General features: G+C 40.6%; 1 pseudogene; it reads right to left on the bottom strand.

Annotated features, from left to right (window-relative positions):
- Positions 1-14608: 14608 nt before the first annotated feature.
- LOC102478964 (PEST proteolytic signal-containing nuclear protein pseudogene) lies at positions 14609-15391 on the bottom strand (annotated as a pseudogene).
- Positions 15392-18439: the final 3048 nt, after the last annotated feature.

Raw genomic sequence — 18439 nt, 5'->3', positions numbered from 1 at the left:
TTGGGAGTGAGGGAAACAGTGCCAAAAAAACCCCATCCCAAAACCTAAGTCCTTCACAGGAGCTCCAACAGCCCTCAATTCTTTACTTGTAAAAAGTGGAAGAATTGTCCCTGCATGCTCGCAGAGTCTCTGGGCTCCCTATGACAGTCCACTCCCTTGCTGGTGTTCCTTCCAGTCGGATGCGTATGATGTGTGTGGAGTCAACACTGGTTGATTGCTCCTACAAAGAGTCTTGTTGCCAGATTACCAAAGTGAAAAACAGGACACCGAGTTAAAATTGAATTTCGGATAGACAACAAATACTAGTGGAGAATTAGTATGTCCTATGCAATATCTGCAATGTAACTGAGCATCCTGCATCTTATCTGGTGCTCTAAACCTATAGTGACACTTGACAGGAGGGCACTGCTCTGGGAATGGCCTCAAACTAGTTTCCAGGGAAACTGTAGCTCAGTCACGGGTCTCCCTCAGTTTAGAGGACCCTGCACACCCCACTTCCAACCCACCCCTCAGAGCAGGGGCAGTTGAAGGACTTAACCTGTAAGGCTGTTCTGCTTTAAGTATGTGGGTGTGGGGACATGGGAGGTTTAGCACAGATGCCCTCAGCTGCAGGTCAGGCTTGCCCAGCAGAAGGGCTAAATCTTGAGGCTGGCTGTGGAACTTACTGATAAATGGGCATGCCTGATGTCCCTGGAGCTGTCATACTTCAGATCTGTCCCTGCAGGTCCTTAAAGGCAGACTGGGGATGGCGAATGAGGGTGGGTGGGAGAATGCTAGTGCTGAGAGATTTGTTTACCAAGGCATTTTTCTTTAGCCTCTAGACAAGACCCAGGAGAATCTGAGATTTCTCCTTTCTTGTAACACAGTGTTAAACTCATCATTATAAATATTTAAAGATTAAGAGAACTAGAATTTATACAGATTAGGGGGCTTAGAATTTATAAGATACTGGGCAAGTCATATAAACGGCAGAGGACTCGTTTCTTTTATTTGTTGAACAAAATGCAGTGGTCCTGGTGCTGGCAGGTGGTGTGGTGGTTAAGGGCGCTGGACTCCCACATGGTCGACCATAGTTCAAGTCCTGGACCTGGTGGCTTGCTTTCTCACTTTCTCTCTCTCTCCAAATTAAAATAAATAAGCAAATAAAATAAATAAAGTTAAATAAAATAATTTTTAAAAATGCAGTGGTCCTAAACTTCAGTGTGCATGAGAGTCATCTGGAGGACATATTGAAAATTTGAATTTCCAATCCAAACTCTCTGAGATTGTAATCCAATTGATTTGGCTTGATGCTAGAAGACTGCATTTCTAGGAAGCCCTGCAGACACTGGTGCTCTATCAGACTGCTTGGTTAATTAAAGCATAGATTCTTTTTTTTTTCCTTAAGAATTACTGTATTTAACTTTATTTATTTATTTTTTTATACCAGCGAGGGAGAAAGTGTGTGTGTGTGTGTGTGTGTGTGTGTGTGTGTGTGAGAGAGAGAGAGAGAGAGAGAGAGAGAGAGAGAATGAGAAAGCAAGCCACCAGGTCCGGGACTCAAACTGCAGTCGACCATGTAGGAGTCCAGTGCCCTTAACCACCACACCACCTGCTGGTCCCTTAAAGCATAGATTCAGAGGTTGAATTCTGGGTTCATAGGTAAGCTGCTTGCCTGTTACATGCCGTTGGGCAGGTTATTTGGCATTTTAATGTCTTAATCTGGCTTGTATTCTTTTTTTTTTTTTTTGAGAGGTTTTCACTATAGGGCGCGTGCGCTCGCCAGACAGACAGACAGAGACATAGAGGCAGAAAGCAAGAAATCACCCCCCAGGGGGGATGGTCGCACCGCAATCCCTTCTCCTCCATTCTCCTCTCGGGATCTTGGGCACGCACGCACATGCACCCGGCGTGAGTTTTAAGCCACCAGGTCCGGGACGTGAACCACGGTCAACTACGTGGGAGTCCAGCGACATAGTCATTACACTAACTGCTGGTTCCCTGGCTTGTATTCTTTAAAAAGGTATTGTATGTTATAGCTATTTTCCTTTGATTTTTTTTTTTTTTTTTTTTTTTGGGTGAGGTTTTTTCGCTATAGGGCACATGCGCTCGCCAGACAGAGAGTGACATAGAGACAGAAAGTGAGAAATCACCCCCCAGGGGGGTTGGTCACACCGCAATCCCTTCTCCTCTATTCTCCTCTTGGGATCTTGGGCACGCACGCACACGCGCCCGGCGTGAGTTTTAAGCCACCGGGTCCGGGACGCGACCCGCGGTTGACTATGTGGGAGTTCAGCGACATAGCCATTATGCTAACTGCTGGTTCCCTGCTTTTGTATTTTTTAAAGAAATTTTATTGTTCTATATGTCTTCAGATTTTTTTCAGATTAATTTCACATTTTACATAAAGTTTGTATCATAATGTATACTACACATATATGTGTGTATATATATGTATATACATATGCTTTTCCAACAGAGAACTTTACTTTTTTAGTAAATAGTCTGTTAACTATTTCTTCCCTTTGCATCTTACATTCATCCTCTACCCCCCACTCACCTCCCTTACAGTCTCTGGTATCTATAGTTATTCTCTCTACTATCCTATCTTCGGACCTTTCAATTTCTGCCATAGAGCGCATTCAGTACATATTAAGTGGGGACATACAATGTTTATCTTTCAAAGTCTGGCTCACTTGGCTCAATATTAAGTCTTCTATATTTGTCCATTTTGAATCAAATGGTAGGGTCTTACTGTTTCTTTTTTTCTTTTTATTTTTTTGAGAGGTTTTTGCTATAGGGCATGTGAGCTCACCAGAAAGAGAGACAGAAAGCAAGAATTCAGCCCCTAGGGGGAAATGGCCATGCCACAGTCCCTTCTCCTCCAGTCTCCTCTCGGGATCTTAGGCATGCATGCACAAGCACCCAGTGCGAGTTTAAGCCACTGGGTCCAGGACTTGAATCACGGTTTACTACATGGGAGTCCAGCGACATAGCCATTACACTAACTGCTGGTCCCTAGGGTCTTATTGCTTATTATGGCTAAGTAATATTCCATAGTATATATGTGCCACAATTTCAAGAGAACGAACCACAATAATTCATATAAATATTTAATGCTAAATATGTTACTTATTGTTGTCATTGTTCAAAGTCACACATGATATTAGGTATTAAGAATATATTAAGGGGCCAGGCGGTGGTGTGGTGATTAAGGGTACTGGACTCCCACATAGCTGACCATGGTTCAAGTCCTGCACCTGGCAGCTTGCTTTCTCAAGTTCCTTCTCTCTCTCTGTTCTTCTCTGGTCAATATATATATATATATATATACACACACACACACACACACACTTATATATTAAAAGGGGAAATGATGGCATAATGGTTACATTGCTGGACTCCCACGTAGTCAACCATTTGAGACCCAGAACCAGAGGCTTAAAACTCATGCTGGGGCGCATGTGCATGCATGCCTAAAATCCCAAGAGGAGAATGGAGGAGAATGGAATGTGGCATGGCCATACCCCTCAGGGGGGTGATTTTTTTGCTTTCTGTCTCTCTGTTTCTGTTTCTCAGGTAAGCACACATGCCCTATAGCAAAAATCTCTCTCTAAAAAAAGAATATATTAAGAACCAGTCAGCTCCGTGGTGCTGCTCAAGAGAGGCCAAATTCCACAGACTTCAGTTCGACTCCCTGGCTAGTGGGCTTGAAACATGCCAGGTGTGTGCACATGTGTGTGAACTTACGTGTGACCACCCAAGATCTGACAGGCTGGAGGGCTGGGAGAAAGACTTCATGGTGTGTCCAGACTGTGGAGAGTGCTTATCTCTCTCTCTTTCACTGTCATGTGTGTATGAACATGCCCTACTGTAAATAAAATTAAGGCAAAGAACACAGTTATCTAATGAAAAGAACCCACTGTTCTAGAGGTAAACAGACTTTCTATCTGCTGCCACCCTAGGCTTTTCTTGGCGATGCAGAGCTGGCGACTCTATCCTGTATTCAGAGCTCAGCTCAAACTTCCCTCTTTTTTTTTTTTTTTAATAATGATTTATTTTATTTATTATTTATGTCTTTATTATCATTGTTATTCTTTAATTTGACCAGCAAGAGAGAGAAATAGAGAGAGATGGAAAGCGGGAAAGCAAGTCACCAGATCCAGGACTCAAACTGTGATCGGCCATGTGGGAGTCCAGGACCTTAACCACCATGCTACCTGCTGGCCCCAAACTTCTCCTCTTTTAATCCCTTTCTTGACCATGGGGTTGGAAAGAGACTCCCTAACACTCTATCATATTGCCTTATTTTTATTTTCTTCATAACACTGATCACTATCTGAAATTATATTGCATGTATGTTTACTCATTTGTTATCATTTTTCTTCCAGTGGAGAATGTTTGCCTGAAATCCAGAGGAGAATGAAAGAGAAAGAATTGCAGCACGCCCAGTCCCCCCCAGTCAGGAGGTGCTTTCTTGTATTCTCTCTCTCTCCAGCAAGTGTACATGCCCTTTGGCAAATTAAGGGAGGAATAAAAGGAGAGAGAGAGAGAGAGAGAGAGAGAGAGAATGTTTCATTGGGGATTTCTTTTTTCCTATTTTCCACTTTGCTCCCAATTCCTAGGATGAGTTATATAAAAAGTAAGCACTCAGTACTTGGTGGATAAATGAGTGGATAAAATATCTAGTGAGAGAATGGGAAAAATATTTGCATACTACCTATCTGACCAGGAATTAATATCCAGGATATACACAAAACAACTCAGAAGGAAAAAAAAAAGCTTAAAAGATAGGCAAAAGACATAAAAAGACATTTCCCAAAAAAAAAAAAAAAAAAAGACATACAGATGACGGACAAATGTGACAAAACTGCTCAGCATCACTAATCATTAGGGAAATGCGAATTAAAACCACAATGAGGCATCATCTCACTCCAGTTAGAATGGCTATTAGCAAAAAGACAAAGAATGAAAATGCTGGTGAGGACACGGAGAACCAGGCACCCTTTCACACTGTTGGTGGGCATGGAAATGAGTACAGCAATCATGGAAAACAGTCTGGAGATTCTTCATGAAGAAATAAATAGAGCAGTAATATGTTTTGGCAACCCCACTGCTAGGTATATATCCAAAGGAAAGAAAATCAGTATGTCATAAAGATATCTGCACCCCAATGTTTATTGCAACACTATTCACAAGAGCCAAGATATGGAAGCAACCTAAGGGTCCATCAGCAGGTGAATGGATAAAGGAACTGTGGTACACACACACACACACACACACACACACATACACACACACACACACGAGAATAATACACAGCTATTAAGAAGGACAAAATACAGTCACTTGAGGTTAAACGGGCAAATTTGGAGGATGTTACATTAAGTGAAATAAGCCAGGTACAGAAAGAAATGTAATATGTTCTCTCTTATATATGGAAATTGGAAAATATGACCACATAAAACATGACCTCATGGCTGTAGAGGTGGAATGACTACTGGTCATTGGGAAGGAAGGGGCAGAGGTAGAGGGATGTTGATTAATGGAAACATAGTTGCAGATAGATACAAGGCGCAATGCTTAGTGTTGTAAAATACTGCTGAGGGGGCAGCCCATGATGTGGTGGTTAAAGGACTGCGAAGTGAAACATTCCCCATGGTGGCATGCCTTCTTACTACCCCACCCCACAACACACATACTTCTGGCAAGCACATGTACCCTATGGCAAAATGAAAACAAATACAGGTGAAGAGAATGTGGTTAACAACTTACTGTATACAATGTTACAATGGTTGAGATGATGAGTATACCTATTGCCCTGACTTAATCATTGTACACTGCATTCATGTATTGATAAATCACATTGTAACAATTATGTTCATAAAAATTAATTTAAAATTAACAATAAAATTCAGCAAGAAGGCAGAAGCATAAATAATTACCTGTAAAAAAAAACCATTGTGCTAAGTGCTAAAGGCTTTGGCAGCTAAATGCTACATTGTACCACAGAAGAAATTGGATGGCTACATTATCCCAAGATAGAACAACAAAATCTTGCACTTTTCCAAAGATTTTACCACGTAAAATTTGAGGGTGGGGGGAGGATGACTGGACTGGGACTGGTCTTAGATCTCTATAGTCTCTATCTTAGGAGGCAGTGCAGAGAAACATTTGTATTTTGTTGTATGCCAAACCAGCTTTAAAGTAAAAGTTGATTAGAAGCAGAAAACTTGAATGTGAAAATGCCTTTTATAACTAAAGCAAATAGATCTCTGAAGGTGTCCTTAGAACTGGAATGACTCACAACTGGGCTGGATCTGCTATACCGAAGAGAAAGGACTCTCAGTCCCTACTCTAGGCAGGCCTCTGGGGAGAAAGTGGGCGGTGTCTTTTCTCCTTGTCTTCCAGACAAGAGACACTGTGTGAAAGTGTGAAAGAATGCATCCCCTGTATACCTCCATCATGTGTAGTTTTATGTACAATTAAAATATTAATACGATCCTTATAGATTGGAAACTAATTTGACAAACCCTCTTTCCTATGTCTGTAAGTCATCAAGTATTCCAAAAGGAGGAGGAGCTGATAAACTGATAGCTCAGGCTTGGCAGGGACAGATCATTCTTTGGTTTCACGTGGGCGTCATTGCCTTCGGAATGAACTGTGAACTATGAGTGAACTAAGGTGTGCCTTGTAGACTTAACATAGGCACTGAGTGGACTAGTTCGGAAGTTGCTCTGTCCAGAGATAGCCACCAGCCAAATGCGGCTATTTCGATTTAAGTAATAAGTAAATAAAAATAAAGCAAACTTTCTTCAGTCACATTAGCTCTATTTCCAGCATGCAACAGATAGCCACATGTATCTGGTGGCTACCAGACTGGACGGCGCAGAGGCATTTTCACGATCACAGAAAGTTTGTTAGGGAGTATTGCTCAGGCGCTGATGTTTTAGCCCCATATCATGGAGCATATTTTCCTCTTGAAAATAAACGGAGAAAGGAGAGTAGTTGCGAGCAGTCAATGGAATTTGAGACTCACTAAAATCCAGAGAGGCATCAGCATGAGGCCTTGGTTACACCCACACCCACTGGGGCTGTTGAAATAGGCATGTCTGAGTCTACACTAAACAAGCAGGCTCTGCACAGGACTGACGGTGTGCCTTCCACCCTTTCTTCATCCCAGGGATGGAAAGAATAATGTGGGGTTAGGCCATGGGCAGCGGTAAAACACAATGCTCTGCAAGGCTAAGCCACATGGGAAGGTTCCTGGTACACAGCTCAGGTCCTCCTTAAGTACACCAGGCATGCAGGTACCCACCATCCAGGACTGGTGGCATCAAGCCCCTGCAGCAGTGCGTGCTCTCTTTCTCCCTTATGCCTGTAAAAAAGAAACTTCAAAACATTTAAAAGAGAATAACATATAGCTAAATCAGTTTTCCTGCATTATATTTTTTTATTAAATATTTTTATTCATGATAGAGCTTAGGTACATATGAGTGTGTGTGTGTGTGTGTGTGTGTATGTGTGTGTGTGTATGAGGGACATACACACACACAGAGAAATCCCCTTCCTCCAGTCCTCCAGCCTGCTAGATTACGGATATTCTTGCACATGCCTGGTGTGTTTGGGGCTGACCACGCTGGAGATGAGAACCAGTCATCCCGTGCGCTGCTTTTGAGCAGCGCATTACCACTCTGCCACAGAGCCAGCCCACCTGCATGGTTTTAAATGGACCAATGTAAATTCCTGACAAACAACCGGTATCCTGCCCTCTTCTTGTCCTTCTCTTTGTTCCATAAACTAGCCCTCTCGGTAGAGGGAGAGAAACAAGAGGAAGGAGACTGCAAAGTTGTCCTACCCCATTGGATAGGAAGGATGAAACAATATGGCCTCTTGGAACATATTCATAATTTTCTGCTTTACTAGGAGTTGGTTCAGAAACTTGATACTTATGTCTCTTTCTTTTTCCCTCACTCTTGTGAAAGAAAAGACTTTAAAACAGACAATCAAGCAAAACAAAAAGATCCAGGGTTGGCTAGGTGGTGCAGTGGTAATAGATTGCTCAAGTGATACTGGATCCATAGGGATCATGGGTTTGGTTCCCTGGTCACCTTGTACACACCAGGCAACTCCATGATTGGAAGGTTGGGGGAGGGAATCATGACATGAGATCTATTCAGGATGCTTTTCTTTCTTTGTTTCTCATTCTCGTGAAAGAAGTAAATAAATTAAAAAAAAAAAACAAACCTTGATTCTATTGTTTTCAATTTAGTTCTCTTTAAAACTTTCCTTTTTGAAAATAATAACCTACTTAAAAATTACTGATTTAATTTACTATTATTAAATTTTCTAACCAGAAAGAGACAGAGAGAAAGTGAGAAAGTAAGCCACCAGGTCTGGGACTTGAACCATGGTCACCGATGTGGAAATCCAGCACTTGAACCACTATGCCACCTGCTAGCCCTATAATAATCTGCTTTATTTGTTCTATTAGGAAACAGGTGAAGCGGGACCAGCAGATGGTATAATGATTACGTTGCTGGACTCCCACATAGTCGACCATGGTTTGAGTCCCTATAACCTGGTGGTTTAAACCTCACTCTGGTTGTGTGCATGCTTGCCCAAGATCCCCAGAGGAGAATGGAAGTGAAAGGACTGCAGCGTGGCCATCCTCCGTGGGGGGTGATTTCTTGCTTTCTGTCTCTCTATCTTCGTCTCTCTGGTGAGTGCACGTGTCTTATAGCAAAAATTTCTCTCTCTAAAAAAAAGAAAAGAAAAGAAAACGAATGAAGTAAATTTTGGTTACAGTGAGCCCAAAGTTTAAACGGTGGAGTTGTTATATGAAATAGTTTAAAGAGAAGCAAAAGGGGGAAATCTTAAGGCAAAAGTGAAAATATAAGAGAAAAGAATTAGAAGAGATTCTTTTTCATGCAGAGATTTTTATTTATTTATTTTATTAAACAATTTTATTGTTATCATAATCTTGTTTATACTACATTGAATCACATATAACTTTACAGTGTATTACATTCCTTTTTCTGGAAGGAATACCATTCATATCAGTCAATACAAAGACATTAAAATCTCCATAACCATCATCCAATAGCTTTTCATTTTTTCCAGATTATTATTATTCCAATTATTATTAATTTCTTTTGGAGAGATTTTTGCTATAGGGCACATGCACTCACCAGACAGACAAGAGAGAGACAGAGTGACAGAAAGCGAGAAATCACCCTCCAGGGGGGATGGCCACGCCGCAATCCCTTCTCCTCCATTCTCCTCTCGGGATCTTGGGCACACACGCACATGGGTTTTAAGCCACCGGGTCCGGGATGCAGATCTCGGTCGACTACGTGGGAGTCCAGCGACATAGCCATTATGCTAACTGCTGGTCCCTCCAATTATTTTTTAAACAATCACTGTTCATCATTTTGCTTGTGAAAAGACTTTACCCAACATGAAATACTTCTCAGACCTGTCCAGTTGAGAATACTGAACACGTCATCATCAACAGGTAATAAACCATATCTGTGTCCCACTAATGTCATGCCTCTCTATTTGTTCTCTTGCCATCCTTCTCCATACTCTTCTCTTCTCCTGCCCTATTCCACACTGTCTTGTCATTGCTAACTATTTTCACTGCTTTTATGTCCTCCAATATTTCAAGCTCTACCATCAAGTGCGGATAGTCAGTATATATTAAGTGGATACATACAATATCTTTCTTTCATATCCTGGTTTACTTCACTCAGCAATAGCTCCTCCATACCTGACCACTTTCTATCAAATGACAAGGTCTTGCAGTTTTTTATGGCTGAGTAGTATTTCATAGAGTATATGTGCCATACTTTTTTTTTTTTTTTTTGAGAGGTTTTTGCTATAAGGCACGTGCGCTTGCCAGAAAGACAGAGACAGACAGAGAGACAGAAAGTGAGAAATCACCCCCTGTGTGGGGGGGTGGTCATGCTGCAATCCCTTCTCCTCCATTCTCCTCTTGCGGCCGATGTGAGTTTTAAGCCGCTGGGTCAGTTTACATTCCCACCAACAGTGTAGGAGGTTTCCCTTTTCACCACATCCCAGCCAATGCTTATCACTTTATATTCTTAATCTTTGCCATTCTGACAGGGGTTAGGTGGTATCTCATTGTGGTTTTAATGTCCATCTCACTTATAATGAGGGATGTTGAGCATTTCCTCATATGTTTTTTGGCTGTTTGTATGTCTTCCTCAGAGAGATTTTTGTTCAGCTCATTTTCCTATCTTTTAGTTGGGTTAATAATTTTTTTGGCATAAGGCGCTTGAGTTCCCTGTGCATTCTGATCATCAGACACTTGTCTCAGGCATATTTTAAAAGAATATTCTCCCATTCTGAAAGCTGTCGATTCATACTTGTTACTGTGTCCTTTGCTGTGCAAAAACTTCTTAGTCTGATATAGTCCCACCTGTCTATTTTAGGGATTATTGCCTGTGTTTTGGGAGTCTTATTTAAGAAGTCTTTGCCTACTCCAATGTCTCCCAGAGTTTCCCCAGCATTTTCCACCAGTAGTTTTATTATTTGAGGTCTTAGGTTCAGATCTTTGATTCATTTTGAATTGACTTTTGTTAATGGTGAAAGATGGGGATTCAGTTTCATCTTTCTGCAGGTGGATACCCAGTTTTTCCAACACCATTTACTAAAGAGCTTTTCCTAATGGATTGACTGGTATCCATTGTCAATCAGTTGGATGTAAGCTTTGGGGGTTATTTCTGGGGTCTCTATTCTCTTCCATTGGTCCACATGTCTGTTTTTGTGCCAATACCATGCTGTTTTGATGATCACAGCTTTATAGTATATCTTGGGATCAGGGAGTGCTATGCCTCCCACTCCACTCTTCTTGTGCAGGATAACTTTGGCCATACGAGATCTTTTACAATTCCAGACAAATTCTATGATTGTCTTTTCTAGATCTCTGAAGAATATATCAGGAATTTTGATTGGAATTGCATTAAATATGTAGATTAATTTGGGTAGAATTTGCCATTTTGATTATGTTAATTCTTCCAATCCTAGAATATGGAATGTCCTTCCACTTTTTTATGTCACTTTCAGTATCTTTTTAAAGGGAACCAGCAGTTAGCGTAATGGCTATGTCGCTGGACTCCCACGTAGTTGACCGTGGTACGTGTCCTGGACCTGGTGGCTTATAACTTACGCTGGGCATGTGTGCGTGCGTGTCCAAGATCCCGAAAGGAGAATGGAGGAGAAGGGATTGTGGTGTGGCCATCCTCCCTGGGGGGTGATTTCTCGCTTTCTGTCTCTATGTCTCTCTCTGTCTGGCGAGCGCACGTGCCCTATAGTGAAAACCTCTCAAAAAAATTAAAAATTAAAAAATAAATAAAAAATATTTATCTTTTTAAATATTTTCATAGTTTTATTTATAAAGGTCTTTGACTTCCTTTGTTAGATTTATCCCTAGGTATCTTATACATTTTGTGGCTACAATGAAAGGGATTCCTTTCTTTAGCTCTACTTCGTTCAACTTGTTCATATATAGATTTTTGGATGTTGATTTTGTATTTTGCCACTTTACTATATTCACTATTACTTTGAGAAGTTTATTCATGGAGACCTTTGGGTCTTCTAAGTATACCATCATGTCACATGCAGAGATTTTAAAAACAAAGTTATGTATTTTATTTTATGTTACTTATTCATTTCTTTATTTTAATTTGACCAGAGAGAGACACAGAGAGAGGCAAAGTGAGAAAGCAAGCCACCAGGTTCGGGACTCAAACCGTGGTCAGCCATATGGGAGTGGCCAGCACCTTAACCACCATGCCACCTACTGGTCCCTGAGATTTTTAAAGTCTATTCTTTGATGAGCAAGAGACAGTGAGTTAGTATCTCCAATAGGATTCTGACACCTCCCATTCCCTTCGTCTTTGACCAGCCCTGGGTCATGGCAAATGTATGTCTAGTATACTTAACAGGGTCTCTGGACTTGAATCTCCCATGGGGGATTGCTTCACAGAGCATTGTGTTTTACCATTGTGCTACTGTCTGGCCCAGACATTTTATTTAGAAAAGTCCTTTCCTAGTCAAACTTTGGAGGATTTATTTCTCTTGGTAAAGAATATGTGTGCGTGCATGTGTTTTTCTTTTAAAATTTTTCTTTTAATTTTCATATTTTACATAAAGTCCCCATCATGATGTAGCCTATCAATATCTATCTCTCTCTCTTTATTTTTTCCAACAGAGAATGTTACAATTATTTTTGCCTGTTAAATTTTTTTTGCACTTCATACCTCTTTACCATCCGATCTCTATCACTATCCTCCCTTACAGTCTCTGGTATCCTTACCCTCTTTATACTTACATTCTCTGTATCTCCAGATCTTTCAATTTCTGCCACAGGGTGCAGATATTTCAGTACAAATGGAGTGGGGATATACAGTGTGTGTCTTTCAAAATCTGTCTCACTTTGCTCAGCATTAAATCTTCTATATTTATCTACTTTGACTCAAATGATAGGGTCTCACTCTTTTTCCTTTCTTTTTTTTTAGAGAGAGATTTTGCTATAGGGTGTGTGTGCTCGCTGGAGAGACAGAGAGACAGAAAGCAAGAAACCACCCCCCTTTCCCCCCGGGGGAATGACCACACTGCAATCCCTTCTTCTCCATTCTCCTCTTGGGATTGTGGGCACGTGTGCACACACCTGGTGTGAATTTTAAACCACTGGGTCCAGGACTCGAACCACGGTCAACTATGTGGAAGTCCAGTGATGTAACTATTATGCCATCTGCTGTCTCTTATTGTTTATTATAAATGAGTAATATTCCGTAAAATATATGTGCCACAGTTTTTTCAACCAGTCATCAGTTTTTGGACACTTATGTAGGTTCCATGTTTTAGCAACTGTGAAGAATGCTGTAATAAACAAGGATGTGCAAGTGTCTTTCTGATTGGGTATTTTCCTATCCTTTGGGTAAATACCAGGGAGTGGGATTGCTGGGTCATAAAGTAGCTCTATTTGTAGGTTTTGAGGGAACCTCTATATTGTTTTCCACAGAGGTTGTATTAGTTTACATTCCCACCACAGTGTAAGAGTGTTCCCTTTTCACCACAGCCTCACCAGCACTTGTTCTTTATTTTTTTGATCCTAGCCATTCTGAGGTTAAATGGTATCTCACTGAGGTGTGTGTGTGTGTGTGTGTGTGTGTGTGTGTGTGTGTGTGTGTGTGTTTTGCTATATGACATGTGCACTCATTGGAGACACAGAGACAGACGAAGAGAAAGTGAGAAATCATTCCTTTGAGGAGATAGCCATATCGCAATCCCTTCTAGTCCACTCTTCTCTCAGGGTTTTAGGCACATAAGCACACATGCTCAGAGATGAGTTTCAAGCTGCCAGATTCAGCCAGCCATGTTGGAGTCCAGTGCCTTAACCACTACATAACCTACTGATTCCTCATTGTAGTTTTAATTTACATTTCTCTTATGACAAGAGACTTTGAACATTTTTTCATATGCCTTTTGGCAATTCATAATTCTGCCTTGGAAATTATCTATTCATTTTCCTATTTTTATTTTTTTCTTCATTTTATCTTACTTTTTTTGGGAGAGGTTTTCGCTATAGGGCGCGTGCACTTGCCAGACAGAGGGAGAGAGACAGAGAGACAGAAAGCGAGAAATCACCCCCCAGGGGGGATGGCCACACCGCAATCCCTTCTCCTCCATTCTCCTCTCGGGATCTTGGGCACGCATGCACATGCACCCGGTGTGAGTTTTAAGCCACCAGGTCCGGGACGTGTACTGCGGTCAACTATGTGGGAGTCTAGCGACATAGCCATTATGCTAACTGCTGGTCCCTTTCCTATTTTTAAATTGGATGATTTGTTTCCTATATATTCTGGATCTCATTCTCTTGTCTGAGGAATCATTTGCAAATATTTTCTTCCATTCTGAGGGTTGTTTTTCACTCTAATTATTGTTTCCTTTACTGTGAGGACACTTATTTTTTAGCTTGATGTAATCCCACTTGTCTATTTTGGAGTTTATTCCCTGTGTTTTAGGGGTCTTATTTAAGAAATATTTGCCTACTCCAATGTCTTCAAGAGTTTTCCCTATTCCTACATTTTCTACAGTAGTTTTATAGTTTGAGGCTTTTTTTTTTCCAGTTTACATACATTTTTTATTTATTATTTTTTTAAAAAGAGTTAAGCTTCTATATCCATTGATAGCAATTCAATACCTAGTTTATGATGACTAGAAACAAAACAAATGCCTATAAAGAAGCTGTATTTTATCTAAATTTACATTCTGTCAAGAGTCTAGTAACATTTTCCTCCCAATAAAACACTCCCTCTTTCTCTATTAAGCTGTTCCTGGGAGCCAGACAGTTTAGGTAATAAGGGAGTTAAGAGTGAGTAACTGCTTGCAGTTTTAAATAGACGATAACTTTTTGCTTCCTTCTTAATGTGCTGAGAGTTGTGTCTAAAAAATTGTGCAATTCTTAAAAAGGTACCATTCCTGGTTTATTATCTGTAACCCTTGGAAACTAATTACATGAAACGACAAAATTAGTAATCTGTATATGAAACATAAATTACCTGTAATTTCAAATTCTCATTTATTAGTGTTCCACTTAATCTTAAAAAGAAAATGACAAAGAAAAAAAGTGGCTCCAAGTCTCAGACCATTCTTTACAAAAAGGAAACTTCCTTTTAACTTTACACCCACCCCACACCCCAATTTCAAAATACATTATTCAATTGTCTTGGTCATGGACATTTGCAAGATGAGATTTTATATTTAGCTCCCATAACTTCTGGTTATCAGAAAACCTGTGCTTTCCTTTATTGAAGGAATTTGGTCCAGCTGATGTTGGTGTATCCCTTCCTATATTTGTCATCCTCATCTTTGCTTCTGAAGGCATTTCCTCTGGCTCATCATCTTCGTCTTCATTAAAAGCTGCTGCTACTGAAAGGGTTTTTGGAGCAAGAGTTGAAGTAGTCTCTTTAGGCTCACTTGATACAAAGTTTGATGGATATGGCTGATGCCTTCTTTGCTGTCTGATTACCAACGGCAAATTCAGACTCGGAGATCCTTGTAAGCTTTGTTGTGAGGTCTACAGCTTCTTCAGCTGATGGCTTCTCAGTGCTACGACTGGAACTTCCCCCTCCATTACTGCAGCAGCTCCAGATCGCTGTGGCTTTTCAGGCTTCTCCTCTCTCACCTTCCCATCTGCCATTTTCCTGCCGTGGCCTCCCTTGCATCCATGCCAAGCGAGGCTTTATATTTAAATCTTTGATCCATCTGAGTTGAGTCCTGTTGATGGTGAGAGACAGGGTCCAACTTAATTTTTCTGTAGCTGGATATCCAGTTCTTCCAGCACCACTTGCTGAAAAGACATTTTCTTCAATGTATTTTCCTTTCTTTAAAAAAAAATAATTTTATTAGCATCGTGTTATAATGATTTTTCAGTACATGAATACATGTGTAATGATTAAATCAGAGTGATTAATACATTCATCATTTCAACTGAGAATGTAATTTCTTACTGTAGACAGACATGAAATAAGATATGGACTTTGCCCATGGAAAACTCTCTTTTTAAAAAAGTTTATTTTGGGGGCCAGTGGGTGGCATAGTGGTTAAGGCACTGGACTTCTGCATAGCTGACTGTGGTTTGAGTCCCAGACCCAGTGGTTTGAAAACTCACACCAGGAGTCTGCGTGCCTAAAATCCTGAGAAGAAAATGAAGGAGAAGGGATGGGTGTAGCTATTCTTGGGGGAGTGACTTCTCACTTTCTCTGTCTCTCTAGAAGAAAAGTAAATAAATAAAAAATAAAAAAATTATTTCTTCTGGCCTCAGCCAGTTCAGATCATGGGCATGTGTAGGGAGGCCTTTGAGGAGAACTCTGGACTTTCCCATGTGTTCTAGTACTTTTTTAACAAAAAAATATGTATTGAACATTTACTGTGTGCCAAGCACTACATTACATGTTTATCCCATTTAATCTTCACAATATTCCAACTCCCTCATTGCTTTATGATATTGTTTTAGTAATGAAACTGGTAAGCCCTCCTCTGACGTCAGCTTCAACTTATAAATTTGTCCATTAAGAGCCATCTGAATTGCAGTTTTTCCAGTGCTATATTGTATGCCCCCAATATTGGGGCTCTGTAGTTAGGCCAACTGTGAATTATTTAGAGAAATAGGGGAAGCAGATATAGCTAATTACCAGGATTAATGATATTTAATAAGAGCAACAAGGGCAGCTCTGAGGCACAGTGGTAGTGAGCTGTTCAAGAGATGCCAGATCCTACATGGACTCCTTGGTTTGAATCCCTGGTTCAGTCAGGCTGAAACCTCAAGGGCCAATGGGCTAGAGGACTGGAGGAAGAGCCTAAGGGTGTGACCAGACTTTGTAGAGAGTGCCCCCCCACCTTGTGCAGGTATATACCCTATCATGAACAAGGGAAAACCTTTTATAAAAATAATTATTTCATTTAAATTTATTTATTTGTTTGCTTTTAATTTGACTAGAGAGGGACAAAGTGAGAGAGAGAAAGGGGGGGGGAGAGTGAGAAAGCAAGCTGTCATGTCTGGGACTCGAACCACAGTTGGTCATGTGGGAGTCCAGCACCCTCAACTACCACTCCACCTGTCGGCCCCAGAAAATACTTTTTTTAAAAGTTAAAAAAGGGAGCCCTGCAGGATCAGCAGTTAGCATAATGGCTATGTTGCTGGACTCCCCTGTAGTCGACCATGGTTCGAGTCCTGGACCCGGTGGCTTAAACTCATGCCAGGCACGTGTGCATGCGTGCCCAGGATCCTGAGAGGAGAATGGAGAAGAAAGGATTGCAGCATGGCCATCCCCCGGGGGGTGATTTCTCACTTTCTGTCTCTCAGTCTCTCTCTGTCTTTCTGGCGAGCGCATGCGCCCTGTAGGAAACAAACCTTTAAAAAAAAAAGGAGCCCTGGCTGGCCACATAGTACAGAGTTTAAGCACCATGCATAGGGAACCACCTGGTTTGGATGACTGTGACTCAAACCCTGTTCTTGGCAGTTGAAAAACACACTGGCCATGAGTATGTGCTTGACCCAAATCCTACTAAAATGGAGAAATGGAGGAAAAAGGACAGTGACATGACCAGGTTCTATTGCAGAGTATTTTTTTTTAACTCTCTGGTAAGTACATATGTCCTCTGGCAATAATTTTTTTTTAAACAAATGAGTAAATATTTATTGAACATTTACTGTGTACCAAGCACTATGCTAAACTAAATGTTTATTCTATTTAATCTTTATAACATTCCTATGACCCAAGTATTGTTAGTTTCATTTCATTGAAAAGAAAAATGAAACTGCCATATTAAATAATTTATTCCAGATTAAAAACTAGCAATCAGCAGAAAGAAGGTTCAAATCTAGGTTTGTCTGATTCTAGAGCATATACTCTTATCCACTACTTCGAAAATAAATTTTTACATGTATTAATAATTTGATTTAAACTATTTAAAACAACACGATTATTAACAATTTCCTATTGACAGATGAGTTAAAAATGTTTCTGTGATTATAGAATTGTAAACTGAACACAGAATAAGACCTTTCCTCCCCGTTTTAAGTAGCCAGAAAAGGTTTAGTTCATTATGTTGGTGTGACTTTGTAGGTCTGAGAAAAAAGATATCTTCAGTATGTGAATTTGATGTTTTTCATCTCCTCTGTTTTCTCCAGTGGGAGTTGCTGTGGAGATGTTAATGATGATAGTTGACATGAATCAAAGGCAGCCCAAACATAAGGGAGAAACTGCTAGAAGGAGCCTGGCTGATGGAACAGAACCCCCCTGAGGAATCCACTCCTAAATTATTAAAAAGCATCAGCCTAGCCTGTAAAGTTTGAAGCTGATACTGGTAAGGAAGCTACCTTTCTACAATACTCCTTGATGAGGCAGGGAGAAAGGTTTAAATTGTGAAAGAACTGACCCTTTCTGGCATATTACATTGAAATACAAAGCAGCCTTATGATCCAATCTTTTTTTCTCTTCTCAGCAATGTAAGAGAGCTTAAGCTGAATTTAAGTTCATACAGCACTACAAATCTCCATGAGTGTGACTATGACTCTAAGTTAGGAAAGCTTTCTAAGGACAGGGTTATTTCTCTTCTTTCTAGACCCTAAGCAAGGCTTTGCTCATTACTGATAATCAATACATTTGTTGATACTGGTAGCTTCCAGTTAAATACAAAAATGTAAAAAGGGTTAGCCAGATGGAGTGGTGGTTAAAGTGGCTGAATCCCACATGGCAGACTGTGCAGTTGGGAGTCCTGGACTAGCAGCTTGAAAACACATCAGTCGGGTGTTGGGTATGCTCAAAATCTGGAGAAGAGAGTGGAGGTGAAGGGATTGCAGTGTGGTCATCCCCCTGTGGGATGCTTTCTTATTTTTTCTCTCTCTTTTTCTCTATTTCCCTAC

Source organism: Tupaia chinensis, unplaced genomic scaffold (genome assembly GCF_000334495.1).
Source record: "Tupaia chinensis unplaced genomic scaffold, TupChi_1.0 Scaffold000126_2, whole genome shotgun sequence".
NCBI lineage: Eukaryota > Metazoa > Chordata > Mammalia > Scandentia > Tupaiidae > Tupaia > Tupaia belangeri.
Note: the sequence above shows the minus strand (reverse complement) of the source record. Positions and strands in the feature narration are given on the sequence as shown.